Raw genomic sequence first — 15,000 nt, 5'->3', positions numbered from 1 at the left:
GTTAAATAAGGTTGAGCTAAGGCTAATTGAGAGAGGATATAATATAGATTATTTGAGAATGAGCAAGAATAAAATCCTGGGGGTCATTGATAGTGAATATCGAAAAATTAATAAAAGTTCGGTTAATGTTAATTATGATAATTATAAGAATATTACTAATGGGATGGAGGAAGAAAAGCTATTTTATGTGACTAAGTTTTCCCCTCTATCAGATGAAATTGAAAAATTGATAAGGAAATACTGGCATCTCATTAATGAAGATGAAAATATAGGTCATTTATTCCCTAAACATGTAACCTTCTCTTATAAGAGGGGGAAAAATTTAAAAGAATTATTAAACTTTAATTTCGTGAAAGGAGATGATGGTTTAGATCTTCCTATAGGTACGCATCCTTGTGGCCACTGTAGTATTTGTGTAAAGGTTACAAACCTAAGTAAAATTAATGGAATATCATTTTCCCCTAGATTTTACTTTAATTGTAGGTCAGTGGGAGTTGTATATATATTGGGTTGCTCATGTAAAAATGTATGGTACATAGGGCAAACCAAAAGAATGGTTCGAGTTCGTATACTTGAACATTTAAGGGATATAAAAAATAAAAGTGAATTCAGTCCTGTGGCCAAACATTTTGTTGACTATCACGGTGGTTGCTCTAATAGCCTAAAATTTTGCATCCTAGGAAAGCCATTTTATCTTGAAAGTGGGGGGATGTTCATTCAAAAATTACTAGAATTAGAAACAAAAATGATTCTTAAATATAACACTCTAAAACCTGGTGGACTAAATTTGGAATTAAGCATCTAAGTGTGGAAATGAATATAAATGTTCATATTATGTAGTGTCTGTAATATTGATATTATACAATTATTTATAGGGATTTATTTAGTGACATATTTATAATTAATTTATAAATAATGTTATAAGCAAGATTTACTGCTGGTATTGACTATTTCTATCTTTAAATATTCATAAGTAGATATTTTTAAGTAAAATCTAATGGAAATTTCACTTAGAAATCACTAAAATAGTTACTTTTGGTGTAACTATGAATGTTCCTTTAAATGAGTGGAATTGTTTAAATTGACTATCTCAGATGATTGTGTTAATTAAGATTAATTATATTATTAAGAAATTGTGTATTTATACCTTGATAATATGCAGTGTTTCTGTGATCCTTTAAAGGCGAAAGGCCGAGGTACCAGATCGAAAATAAAGAGCTGGCTTTATACTTGGACTTGGACTATGTTTGTGCTTTACCTTTTTTGAACTGTTCGTTGTGTGTGGAAGTGATAGAGAATACGTTCATCTAAGAATAATCCAACTCCACATCACCATAAAACAGAATCTTTATTCATAGGAAGTGAGCGCTTTCACCCGAAGGCTTTGTCAAACTTTACATCCTCCATAGTCAGTGGAATCTTAATATAGTGACATCATCAGTCTTGCCAAAGCTGAGTATAGGAATCGTACAGAGTGGGAGTACTCTAAAAAAACATTGTTCTGTCCACCAGCAGATGGACGGACACACACACACATACACACAGTTGGCAAGTCTGGGATTAGAACACCAACCTAATTACTTTATCACACTATAGCAGTACACAGTTACAGAACGCGCTACTGGGATTACTGAATCACAGCAATCTGAGGGGAGTATTCCTAGGTGGGTGCATCATCAGCCTTGCCAAAGCTGAGTATAGGAATCATACAGAGCGTGAGTACTCTAAAAAGCAATGTTCTGTCCACCGGCAGACGGACAGACAAACACACACACACACACACACACACACAGTTGGCTTGTCTAGCAGTCCATGTTAGGCAGAGCCCCTCACTGACTCTCTTCAAGAGAAATCTTGACGAGTGGATGGGAGATCGTAGGTTTACCCCGGGGTCAACTCTGTGTCACTACTAGACAGAGGCACAGTAAACTAAACCCTAAATGGGCACAGTATTCTCATTCCAAGGGGTGGCGAAAGCCACACACACTCTGGCTAGGCTTATAAATGCCCTAGGGCAGATAGCCTAGTATGAACATATGAACATATGAACCTATAACACTGACCTAACTACTTTATCACACTATAGTAGTACGCAGTTACAGAACGTTACCGAGATTACTGGGTCACACCAATCCCAGGGGAGTATTCCTAGGTGGGTGCATCATCAGCCTTGCCAAAGTTGAGTATAGGAATTGTACAGAGTGTGAGTACTCTAAAATGCAATGTTCTGTCCACACACACACACACACACACACACACACACACACACACACACACACACACACACACACACACACACACACACACAAAACAGTGATGGGATCAGATCACTATTACAGTACTACACAATTATGTGTTGTGCCACTGGGATTATACATTCTAAGGCAGTCATCATGACCTTCTAGGGTTGCGGACATCAACAGGGATGCTGACAGTTACATTGTACATAGCTGTGAACCTGTGTGTTTACCTTAGGAGTCCATCCAGAACAGGAGTAGGCCCTTCTGTGGAATGGATGACTACTATCACTATACAGGGTTACACTCAACATGCTCATACACATAGTAGCACATACCTTACACAAGGTGTCAGTGGGCATGCTCACACACTTAATAGCACAGGGCTGTTTAGGATGGACTCTGATTTTGAACACAGAAGGCCACAGTGGCAATGCTCATACAGTTAGATGTACAGAACATGTTGTAATGGTCTCCAGTGTTAGTACTTGTCATTGCACTACATGTATCTGACACTGGTCATCTACACAACACTTGCTGCTGTCCGACACCTTAGCTGTATATGTCTATAGCAAGCACAATACTGCCACTCACAGTGATTTCATGCTGATAATGGCAACTGCTTGGCCAACACAATGATCCAATGTCCTGCTGTAATTACATGGTTGTCCAGTGTCTGTCAGTCTGGGATGACATGACTGACAGAAGGCAAGCCTTTGTCACAGATCACATGAATCCATGATTCTATGGAGTGTTGATAATACCTCGTTGGCATTTCCCCATATAGTGCCTTTCCAAGGCATATGACCTAAACACAGGATAATGCCCTGTGATAGATGTGCTGCTGTCATAATCACAGCTGCTCACTGTTGAACCTGCAATGGGGAATACTGACATCTGTGCAGTAAGGAACACCTGGCTGATGGCTCTGTTGTACACACTAGCACTACCACCATATAACTCAGAACCAGACATGTGGGCCATAACACTGGTATGGACCACTCTAGGTGGTGGTGTCCCCACATTCATATCGGCTACTCACATGTACAGACCAGTACTCCAACATATATCATCACAGATGTGCCAGGTGTAGGTCACAGTGTCAACAGCTGCATTCTAAGATGTAATCCCCAGACACCACCACGTCCTCATACCACCAGCACACATCCATACATGTGGTATGACATGTAATGGAACAACACCACGTAAACTTTGACTGGTGGACCATACCTAGCCCTACATCAACTGTGCAGAGTACCCATGTACCGACACAGTTACATTTATGTGTTATGCAATGCAGTGATACCACTGCTTGTAACCAGGTCAGCTGTACACATACCAGGGTCCCTCAGATATTGACAGCATTAACAGATGACTGTTGTTGTGGACCTTTGAGTGTGTACACAGCCTTACATGCAGCTATGATTGTAGGGGATGTTTATGTGGGGGGGGGCAGATTGTTTTGACATTTGTGTAGGATAAAACCTGGAATGTAGACAGGTCCCATGCAGCCTGCATGTATGGCATTAGAGAATGCAGCTTGTACCTGCATAGTTGTCATTACAGGTGCTCTGTAGTGTACATGGATATATGAATGTGTACCTGTTGGGGGAGACAGTGTGTTTATGCTATCCAATGCCCTATCTGGCTGAACAGGTGCTATTACCCTAGGTGTGGTACCTCACATGCCGTAGTGCTGAGAAGTACAGCAGGTCTTGTTGTTGCCATTATGTTTCATGACACAGCTATGGCATCCTCTGTGTTTGGCCTCATAATATGTGGATGAGTCATTTCACAGAAGCGTTGCGTGGCATTATATGGTGTATCTGCATCTTATTGAGGCTGGCCATGGATCAACTTCCACTCGTGTGTTGACCCTTGCAACAGTTACTACATTCTGTGGTACAGTTTAAGGCAGGGTACCACCGGTTTTCCTTCATGGTCATGTTTGTTTGAATCCTGTTTCTGTTTCAATGGCACGATCACTGCACATATTTGAGTGCCTAAAGTGCATTTGTGTAGGACCCAGCAGTTGCACATGCATTGTACATCTGCATGGATGCCATGACAGTCACCACTTCACTCTTAAGGAGCATAACATTGGCTTCAAAGACTGATCATGTGTGGCATTCTGTTAGCCCTGTTGGTGTGACTATGGTGATCCAGGTCATTGGTGTTGATGACATCCAACATGCATTGAGCATATGTGTTGGTACATGATGAGTCTTCCCGGTTCATAATGGGATAGCTGAGTGGCCATGATTATTGTTAGATATTATGAATATAAGGCTGAAATTAATTCTATTGTAAATATGCTGAAAGAAAAAGCTTGCTTAAATGCAGAAACAGAGTTTAGTAATATGTCATCAGCATCCGTACTAAAAGACTGTGGCTTAAAAAAATAAGGAACTTGCTTATGAGTGTATTACACTTATATCAAGAAAGCGGACTTCTTACAGACATGACAAGAATGTAATTTGCTTTCTTTAAAGAACTGACAACAGGACATGTTTTTCTAAGAAAGTTTAAGAATATGTTTTTCTAATCCACAAGGCGTTTCCTTGAAGACAGTTTACTTATCAGCATTTGCACAAGAACAAATGTGTCAGCATTTGCGTCATCAAGGCAGTATCTTTCCAAAACCTAGAGGGTGTGTGTTTAACTAAAAAATATATAAAGTCTATTAAATCCAGTTATGTTAGGGGTATGGTAGGGACACATTTGTTGTCCTGAGGTAAATGTTATATCTCTCACATCATCTGTACTATATGAGAAGTAAAGTGGAACAGTACTTTAAACTGCAACGTTAGTCCGTTTGAGTTATTATAAAAAGTTATTTGTTATTGCTCTAAAGTTGATGCTGCAAAGTATATTCTCTCATCAGTGTATATTCTGCAAGTTTCTGTATGCGACAGACTGTGAATGCAAATATAACCAGACTTTGAATTTAGCAGAATCCAGCCAGCAAGACTGAGTGTCTTAAGAAGACTTCAAATCCCACAGCAAGCAGCAAGCAAGAAGTAAGCAGCTCCATGTAATTTTTCAATTATGGTGACCTGTCTCACAACCTGTATTCCCATTACAGCACACTGACAGTTGTGATTTCTGAGGCATGGTGGATGATATGTCACAAGGTACAATTTGGATTACACTTTAGCACAAAGGTAGTTGCTCAGCATAATGCATCTTACATTGTGCAAGTGCAACTTGTGTGAGGGTGTACATATCCCTAAGGAGGTTAGACACACCTGTGGCCCATGTGTTCCAATGAAGGATGTTGGCCAAGAGGTAAGGTATGTGTTATAACATGGTCATGTAGGGGTGCTCTTCAAAGCATTGAACCATATCTCACTCACTGCACAGTTATGTTCTCCATGTTTAGGATTGCCGTAAATGAGTCCATATTGAGTACCTGATTAGTATCATTGGGTAGCAAGACCCACAGCTTATGTCTTGGCTGCACCTGTTGCACCAGTGGGCTTTCACTTGAACCTGGCATGATGAGGGCACTATAGGGGATACATGTGCTATTGCCAGTATCCAGATTCTCAGGGGTGACAGGTGCAGACCCTGTCTGGCAAAGCATCATGGTCTATCAACCATGTTATCCCAGGCAGAGAGATGATGGACACACTGTGTATTACACCAGTACATGTCAGGATTGTGGAATACAATCCTTGTCCCTGTACTGCTGCATCATTCTGGCCACTGGCAGGATGCTACCCAGTCCTTGGGACATACCCGCATGGGCTACATGACCTGACAATTCCTACATGTGTTTCCATGCAGTCCAGGCTACTGCATCACAGGTCCTGCACAACATAGCATATGCCAGAGACATGTGGATCATTCTAAAGGTGGTCAGAGTGTATAGGTATGTGGCTAGTCATGGCAGACAGGCAGTTGACAGTATGTTTGCCCTCATAGAGCTTGGAGTGTAACATAGTGCTAGGGTTTGCATTCACAAATGAGTACGGTCGGCCATGTTACCAGCCACGTGTTCTGATGTGTGACACAATTATGCGAACTATGTCGTACTGTCTTTGTATTCTTTTGTCTGTCTATTCCAACTTGGGAGGCCTCTTGCTTGGCCAGATACTTAGAAGCCTCTGTGGATGTGTGTGATATCTAATGGAATGTGTGTGTGTCCTTACCGTGTTCTAGTAAGGGTATGTGTTGGTTGTGGTGATGAGATGCATGTGTTAACCTACACCACATGACTGTCTAGTCCAGTCATGGGTGTAGTATGGACTGCCTCCAGGATCACCCCTGTAGCTACATCCCAGACGATGTGTGGAGGTGGTGTTAGGCAAATTTGGCAGTGTACATGGCATAGAGAATGCATTCCCCAGGATGGCCACATACACAAAGCTGACATTAGTAAACACCAGTAGCTGAGTAGGGGACATGCCTGTATGAGCATTCAGTACTACAAGTAGCACGTACTGAATTTAGTATACTTACTGCTTATGAAGATGCTTTTTAGACAGTGATGCTCACATGTAAATATTTGAGGTATGGATGTGTCAACACTAGCTATTACAGGAACATGGTAGCTACCTTTAGTAGCAGTCCCCCTCTGAGGGCCACATCACATCCTGATAGTTGATTACAGATGATGCAAGTGTGAACGGGGCTGTATCCTTGCCTGGGTATAACCTCACATACCAAGCAGAACCATGTGCTCTGTTGGGCACAGACACCCACTCCCCACACAGAGTCAAATATCAATAGACTCTACTGCCACTATCGCCATGATCAGGTTATAATCAGATAGTGTACGCCATCACCTATGAAGCGGCTATTACACATGGGCAGTGGTTTCCTACATCTTGCATGCCTACTGCAGATGTCACATTGGAGTTAAAGATGATATGCACCCCGTTACATTACCAGTACTGTCAACATATTTCCAAGCAGCTGTTAGTCTGGCAATGAGAGGTTAGGCTACAAAAACCTACACATTCAACCAGTGTGTCTCTACTGTCAATATCCAGTCTCTGTAGGTGTGCACATAGCCATTTGGCACAGCCCTGTAACAAGGGTCAGTACACATTTGCGGAACATGTACACATGCACAGCTGTCATTAATTGCAAACAATAGTAGAGAGGTGGATATTAGGCAAGGTGGTCTTTTAGGCAAGGCTCATAAGACAGACCCACCACCATACATAGCACATGTAACCAGTGACTGAGGGTATTTCTACTCAACGCCGGATGTCTAAACCACACATTGCACACACTCGAGGCATTCCTCAGTATGGAGAACATCGATATCTGTGCAGTAACAGACACCTGGTTTAAGGCTCCAGAGAGCACCCCAGCACCACCAGGCTATAACTCATACCACACCTTTTGGCCACAGAACCCGGACCGGAACACAAAAGGTGGGGGTGTATCCATATTCATCAAGGATACTCGCACCTCCAGGTTAGTGGTGCACCAAGATGCATCAGAGATCATCCACGTGCAACTGACAAGGGGCAGCACAGCAATCTGAATTGTAGCTTGCTGCAGATCACCCACCATGCCCAGGACCCACATTCCGCATTTCCGGGGACACTGGGAAATATGCGGGTCCTACCAGACACCCCACTACTGGGTGATGTCAACTACCCGAACATTAACTGGAAGAACTACTTGTATAATAACTCCCTTGCCCAGCGCTTCCTAGGATTTCTCCACTCAAACACCCTGGAACAACTGGTCTATACCCCCACCAGAGGAAACAACATATTGGACCCGGTCATCAGCAACATGGGCGACCAGTGCTCCACACCCGACGTCAACACCTCGCTGGTTAGATCAGACCATAGACTAATCACTCTGGATTTTCACATTCCACCCACAACCCCAAACAAGGAAACCACCGTGGAAATCATATCCAAAGCAGACTTCATGTTGCTTATGCCCGAGGTGGAACGGTTCACAGCCCCCATGCCACTGGACAATGCTGTCCAAGATGCTGAACCTATACAAAGGCACTCTATGACCATCTGCAGGAATGCATGGATCGTGCTATCCCAAGTCTAACCTATACTCACTCCTCCTAGAACAGGGAACCGGTCTGGTGGACCTATACCATACGCAGGCTCTACAATCGTATGAGGTAACAAGTACAGATAAAAGCATAATCCCTGGAAGGACAGACATCCCTGATCAGTATCATCAAGACATTACGATCCCTCATGAAATCATCCAAGGCTAGCTTCAAAAGACTATTTCCCAAGGACCCTACAAACAACCACAAAGCATCCTTTAGTTAGGTCAAGAACCTAAGTGGGAACTCTCAGATCTGCTCAGAGTTGGTGCAGACTGGCACAAAATACACTGAACTGACTGATATTGCCAGCATTTTGGCAGATATGTTCAGTGCAAACTTCACACTCCTCTCAACCCCCACACAGCCCTTAACCATACCAGATGAATGTATGGCCCTGGCAACCACCGACACACAGGATGAAGCAGCCCTATCCAGAGCCACACATACAGCTTCAATGGGACCGGACAGTGTCCCAGGCTGTGTCTTACATGAGCTCCAAATGAACTAACCCCTCACCTGAACACACTTTTCAGACACAGACTCTCTACAGGCTACATGCCCACAAAGTGGCAAACAGCAACAGTGTTTCCACTCCACAAAGGTGGCGCCACAATGGACCCAGAGAACTATTGCCCTATAAGCCTGACTAGCCTGGTCTGCAAGGCTATGGAGCGCATCATCATGGAACTTATTAACAGAGACATTGGGTACCTCCAGACACTCTACACAACCCAGTTCTGCTTGATGAGTGCAGATCATGCCTAGTGTACCTGTTTGACGTCTTACAGTCACCTAGACTTTAGGTGTGGGGTGTGGTAGTTCACACATACTACCTGGACCTCGCTAAGCATTATGACACCATTCCCCTTGCAGTTATTGTTTATAAACTCACCAGCCAGTACATACACCCATATATCACAGGTTGGGTTGCCAACAGGCCTACACACAGAACCCACGTGGTAAGCCTAGCAGCCTCCATGTCCAACTCTTAACCAGTCACAACTGGTGTCCCACAAGACTCAGTCCTGGGACCCCTACTGTTTGCCATATACTTCTCAGAGGTACAGGCAAACACAGGTGGACTACAGCAGACTGTGTTTGGCGATTACTGCAAACCGGGGGCCATAATTGACAGTCCAGCTGTCACAGACATCCTTCAAGGGGCCTCACATAGACCAGCACAGGATGTCACAGTCATGGCCTCCAGCTGAAGGCCACAAACTGCATGGTCATTCCATGTTGGGAAAACTAATAACCTACATGGTAACACATGAGTGGCAGCCACTTTAATACAGATGGGGTAATGGGTATGTGGGGACTACATTAGATAGTGAACTCCTAGTCTCCACAGTAATTAGGCCATCCATCTATGTCGGCCATCTGACTACTTAAGGGTTTGCATCTAGACATACTGAGGTTATTGTGCCCCTTTACTCATCACTCATCAATCCCATCATCAAGTATGATAACCCATTTGGGATGTACCTCAGATGACACATCCAACAGCTGGAGGGTCCACGAACATACCTCGCCAAGTGCATTACTGGCCTCGGACATGTCCTATGCTGCCAGACTGCATGACCTCTTGCATTAGTCAGTGGCATCTTGTTTACTCAGAGATGAACTTTGCTGCCCAACAAAGCCATGTCCAAGTCAGGCTTAATGGATATGCTCCACCTATGGGAATCCATGTCACAGTGAGCCACACACTGTCATGAGCTAAACCTTGCCACAATTATAACGAAGATGCTGGAGTGACAGATTCCTGTCACAGGTACTCCCCATGCTTTGGAAATACATCCCTGATTACATTATACGGAGGCCCTCACTAACACTCTAGGGACGCCTTGCAGACTGGATGAGAAAAAGTGGGTACACCCCAGAGATCCCACAATTGGCTCTGCTACACAGAGGGACAGCTATTTAATCAATGGGGTGGTGACAGCAGACACATTTTGTCTAGGCTTATGAATGGCCTTGGGCAGTTAGGCATGTATCTACCTATGTACCTATGACCCTATACATACAGTATTGACACATGCTGATAGCTTACTTTACTGTTCAGGTATTGACTTACCTTGTGCCAATGGCAGTTGTGTGTACAATAGTTGAGGGCTGCCTATGTAGGATGCACACAGTAGATCACCTATACATGACAATTTACAGGTGGTCGTGTGTGTGCCATCCACGTTTACTGTGTGTGCAGGTGGAGAAGGGTGTCAGTCCATATGGGCCTACACTGTCAGTATGTGTGCTATACATTCCCTCATTGCCAAGCCATGGGCATACCAGGCATGCCTCTGTCTGCCTACTAGGGCTGGCACAGTATGATCGTGGTCTGAGTCCCTCTGTGCCTGTGGAGCCCTTGGCAATGGTGGTGGGCTGTGAGGTCCATCCCCATTTTGTCCCTGCTGCAGCTGTTTCCGCAGGAACATACTGTGTAGCATGGCACATACTATGAAGATGTGGGCACACGTGCCTGGAGAGTACTGCAAGGCTCCACCAGATATGTCCAAGCAACGGAACCATGATTTCAGCATCCCAAACACACGCTCTATGATGATTCTGGTTTGTGTGTGCCTCATTATGGCGTTCTTGCATGGGTGTGTGTGCATTTCTGATGGGAGTCATCATCCATGGTTCCAGTGCATAGCCAGCATCCCCCACCAGGTGGCCATATGAGATGTCCCCCCTGGCAAATACCTAATACAGCTGTGAGGCATGACAGATGTGCGAGTCGTGGTAGCTTCCAGGGCTGTCGGCACACACATCCATGATAATGCCCTGGGCATTGCACATGACCTGGCAGTCGATGGAGGGGTATCCCTTGCAGTTTATGTAGTGCCTACCCTGCTCACCGGGTGGTGACTTGATGTGTATGTGCGTGCGGTCTATTGCATCCAGTCCTTACGGGTAGTCGCCACATGGTGGAAGAGACGCATATTGCTGGCCAACTCCTCCTGCATTTGGGGGAGGTATATGTGCTCATTGGCATGTGGTAACATGGCATCCAGGGAACTGGTGGAGTACCCTGGATGCTGATGCCTGTGAGATCACCATGATATCCCCAGTTGGCCTTTGAAAGGTACCTGTGGCTAGTATTCGCAAGCTTACACATACCTTCGTGTCCACTGGGATGGGTTCCCCTCTGTTACTGCTGGCTCTGAGGTGTGGCCGGCACAGCTCAGCACTTTGCTGTATGGTGTCCCTGTCCACCCTGTAATGCTCTACTATCTCCAGATCATTTTGCCCCTGGTAGGTTACCCTTGGTCCGAACACTCTTCTCCTCTTCCGGTGCCTGAGGTGGTTGTCAGCATCATCCTCCACACCACATTCAGTCTCCAACACATGCTGATGAATCAAAGCTATGGCAGCCTCTAACATGTACATTTTAAAAGTTCCCTGTCTGTTTACACCAATGGTGCAGAGTGTTTGGGAATACACAAGTGTGTGTGAGGTGCTTTCACACTTTATACTATTGTGCTTTGGAAGCTGCTGATGTCATTAAGTGTGTATGTGCAATTCCAGCTGCAGGGTATCTTACATATGGGTTTTACAGCAGGTACTGCTATTGTGAGGCCTTTGGTGTTGAATTACACTTGGCTGACATGATTCATCTCTTGCCTTTTACTTCACTTTTCAACCCGATTCCCCTCCCATTGTCAGGCATGCATCCAGCTGCCTGCTTTTGTGTTTTGTACTTTCCCAACCCAGGATTGTGTTGCGAAATGTGTTCTGTAGCTGATCTACTGCAGGTTTTCTTTGTTCTGCTGTGACAGTTCTCTTTTCTTTGCAGTACAGCACCTCCCCTTCCCTGTTCTGCAGGTAGCTGCTAGCAGCCTTGTTAGCTGACGTCAGTGGCCCACTGTGAGTTCCTAGGTGTTAATTACTCATTTGTACTCCAATTACCATGCTGCGGCATTTCCTTATCGTCTTCCCGTAACCTTCCTGTTTCAGCTGTGGTGCTCACTGCATGCAGCCGTTTACCAGGATTCGAGCGCATTTTCATCCACGTTCACATGAACTTTCGGTCACCTTATGTGCTCTCAGCTAAGGAAAGCTATGGCTGCTTCCACGCCCCTGTCCTGCAGCTTTGCTTAGCAACAGGCAACCTGGATTAGCAATGCTCCAATGTGCTTACAGCTATGGTGGCGCACCCCTCTCTTGATGTCATGTTTACCTCCAGGCCACTCCTCGGTGTTGTACCGCTATACCATGTGGTACATCCTTATGACAGCGGGGAGTTTGCAGTTCAGTATTACTTGACTCATTTGCATGGCATTGACTACTAATTCCTAGTTACCATGCAGAACACTGTCACAGACCCTTAGCAACCCTTGCGCCATGGTTGTGGTGTAGCATGCATGCCATTGACTATTATGGGGACTTCATGAATTGTGTTACAACGCAGTTTTATGACATCTAAATATATTTTCCTTGTGATCCCATTTGTGCACCAAAGCACTGCAGGTTTACTTTGCGTTAGTGTGGCCATGGCAGTAAATGTTATTTTTTATGTGTTGTGCATGTTTTTTATGCCATTGGCTATATATTTAGCCATTGGCATATATTAACATTATCATACATAAGTTTGGTCCACTTTCATGGCTCCAAATTTATGTTTGAAAAAATGTAAACTTTTTTTGGTTTACGTTTCTATATGCTTACGCTACACCTGCACCACTTCATGAATCACTATATACCTTCATTTGCATGCTACACTGCTGCACATGGGGTAATTAGCATACATGTGCCGGGAGCTGCGCAGCTCTGGCATACGCTGGTAGTGCACATGGAAACAGTTCGTACCTGAATCGCTCGGTGGCCATATTTGGCATTAGAACGCCTACGCTACACCTGCACCTGGCGCAAGCTTCATGAATCCTGGGGTTAGTCTTTGTAACCAATAATGGTTTGTACTTCTGTTTGAATTGTACTGAGGAGCTTTTCTCCCTGGATCTCTGCTGAAAATGGGCTCATACCCAGTTGGTCTTTCCCTTTAAACAAATGTCAAATAAAATAAATAAAAAGTATAAACAAGCTATACAACAAGAGAAAGAAGCTAACAGTAATAAACAAAGAAAATAAACCCAGCGGAGTAAATGCTCAGCAGTCCAAAATGCAAAATCGAATGAAATAAAACAAAATCAACGACCGCTGAGCAAAACAATGAAGGGTACTGATAATTCCAGACTCAAATAAACGTTTCTAATGGCAATAGCTGATAATCCAAATACGAGCAGAGCGTATAAAAAATCTGTTTTATTTAGCATAAAAAGGCAAGCGCTTTCGCAAACATAGCTTCTTCAGACCTTATAACAGATGACATTGAAGAATATTAATTTAAATAGGCAAAAAGGCGCCAAAATCACAAACATCTCTTAAAGAGACAAGTTAATTTAAAAAATCCTTTTAAAAATAATGTTGTTAATACATACAAATAAAACATTAAAACCATGTAAGTCATAATACTGCTATGCAATCAATGAAATACGTAATATTAAAAAATCACTAACCTAACGTCTCTGATTCCCTAATCTCCTAGATTTTAATAGAGGACGTAAGGGGACTTTACCATTTAACCCCGGTGGTAGATCAGCCCTGAATTTAATGATCCAATGAATCTCTCTAGTTTCAGTGTAGTTATAAATGTCACCTCTCCTATGAGTTGCGGAAATCTGTTCTAAGATCCTAAATTTGAACTGATGCTGTATGCCACCCTCAAGGGTGTGTTTAGCTAATGCATTATAATGATTCCCTTTCCTCGTGTGGTACACATGCTCCCGTATCCTGTCCCTCAGTACCCGATTCGTTTTGCCTACGTAGTAGGCTGGACATGATATGCAGGTTGCAAGGTATACTACATCTTTGGACATGCAGCTACCCCTCGTCCGGATATAATGTGTGCCAGATCCATATGGATAAACAAAAACAGGATCACACAGTATGTATGAGCAAAAATTACACCTGTTACATGGAACCATATAGGGTCCTTGTGTAGTTGGACTAATAGGGTATACTCTTGGATAACAGAGTAAACTCTTGAGATTCTTCTTGTTGCGATAAACAAACTTAGGTCGTTCTCCTGTAAGACCCTTAATAGTGGGATCAACTGACAATACATGCCAGTGTCTATTAAAGACATCCTTAACTGCTCCTATATCTCTAGTGTAATAGATGGGAAAAATGACGTTGTCATTAGTGAAAAACTCATTCTGAGTGTGCTTGTAACTCATGTCAGTGGTATACACTTCCTTAGCTCCTTCTGAAAAATATGGCTTCGCTCTGTTTTCCCTGAGGCTAGAAAGACTATCCATCCCTCTAGTGACATCCAAGTTGCTGTATCCACGTTCTAAGAATTTCATTTCTAGATTTTCCAATTCTCTGTCCAGACAAGAGTCCTCAGGTGTATACCTGGATGCACGCATGGACTGTCCTTTCACTATGTTGTGATAGACAAATCCCGGGTGCATGCTGGAACGAAGGAGCTAAGGAAGTGTATACCACTGACATGAGTTACAAGCACACTCAGAATGAGTTTTTCACTAATGACACGTCATTTTTCCCATCTATTACACTAGAGATATAGGAGCAGTTAAGGATGTCTTTAATAGACACTGGCATGTATTGTCAGTTGATCCCACTATTAAGGGTCTTACAGGAGAACGACCTAAGTTTGTTTATCGCAAAGATTTAGAATCTTTTAAAAGTTATTTTTGT

The sequence above is a fragment of the Protopterus annectens genome, chromosome 6.part0 (genome assembly GCF_019279795.1).
Source record: "Protopterus annectens isolate FY-2018-M chromosome 6.part0, PAN1.0, whole genome shotgun sequence".
NCBI classification, from domain to species: Eukaryota; Metazoa; Chordata; order Ceratodontiformes; family Protopteridae; genus Protopterus; species Protopterus annectens.
Note: the sequence above shows the minus strand (reverse complement) of the source record.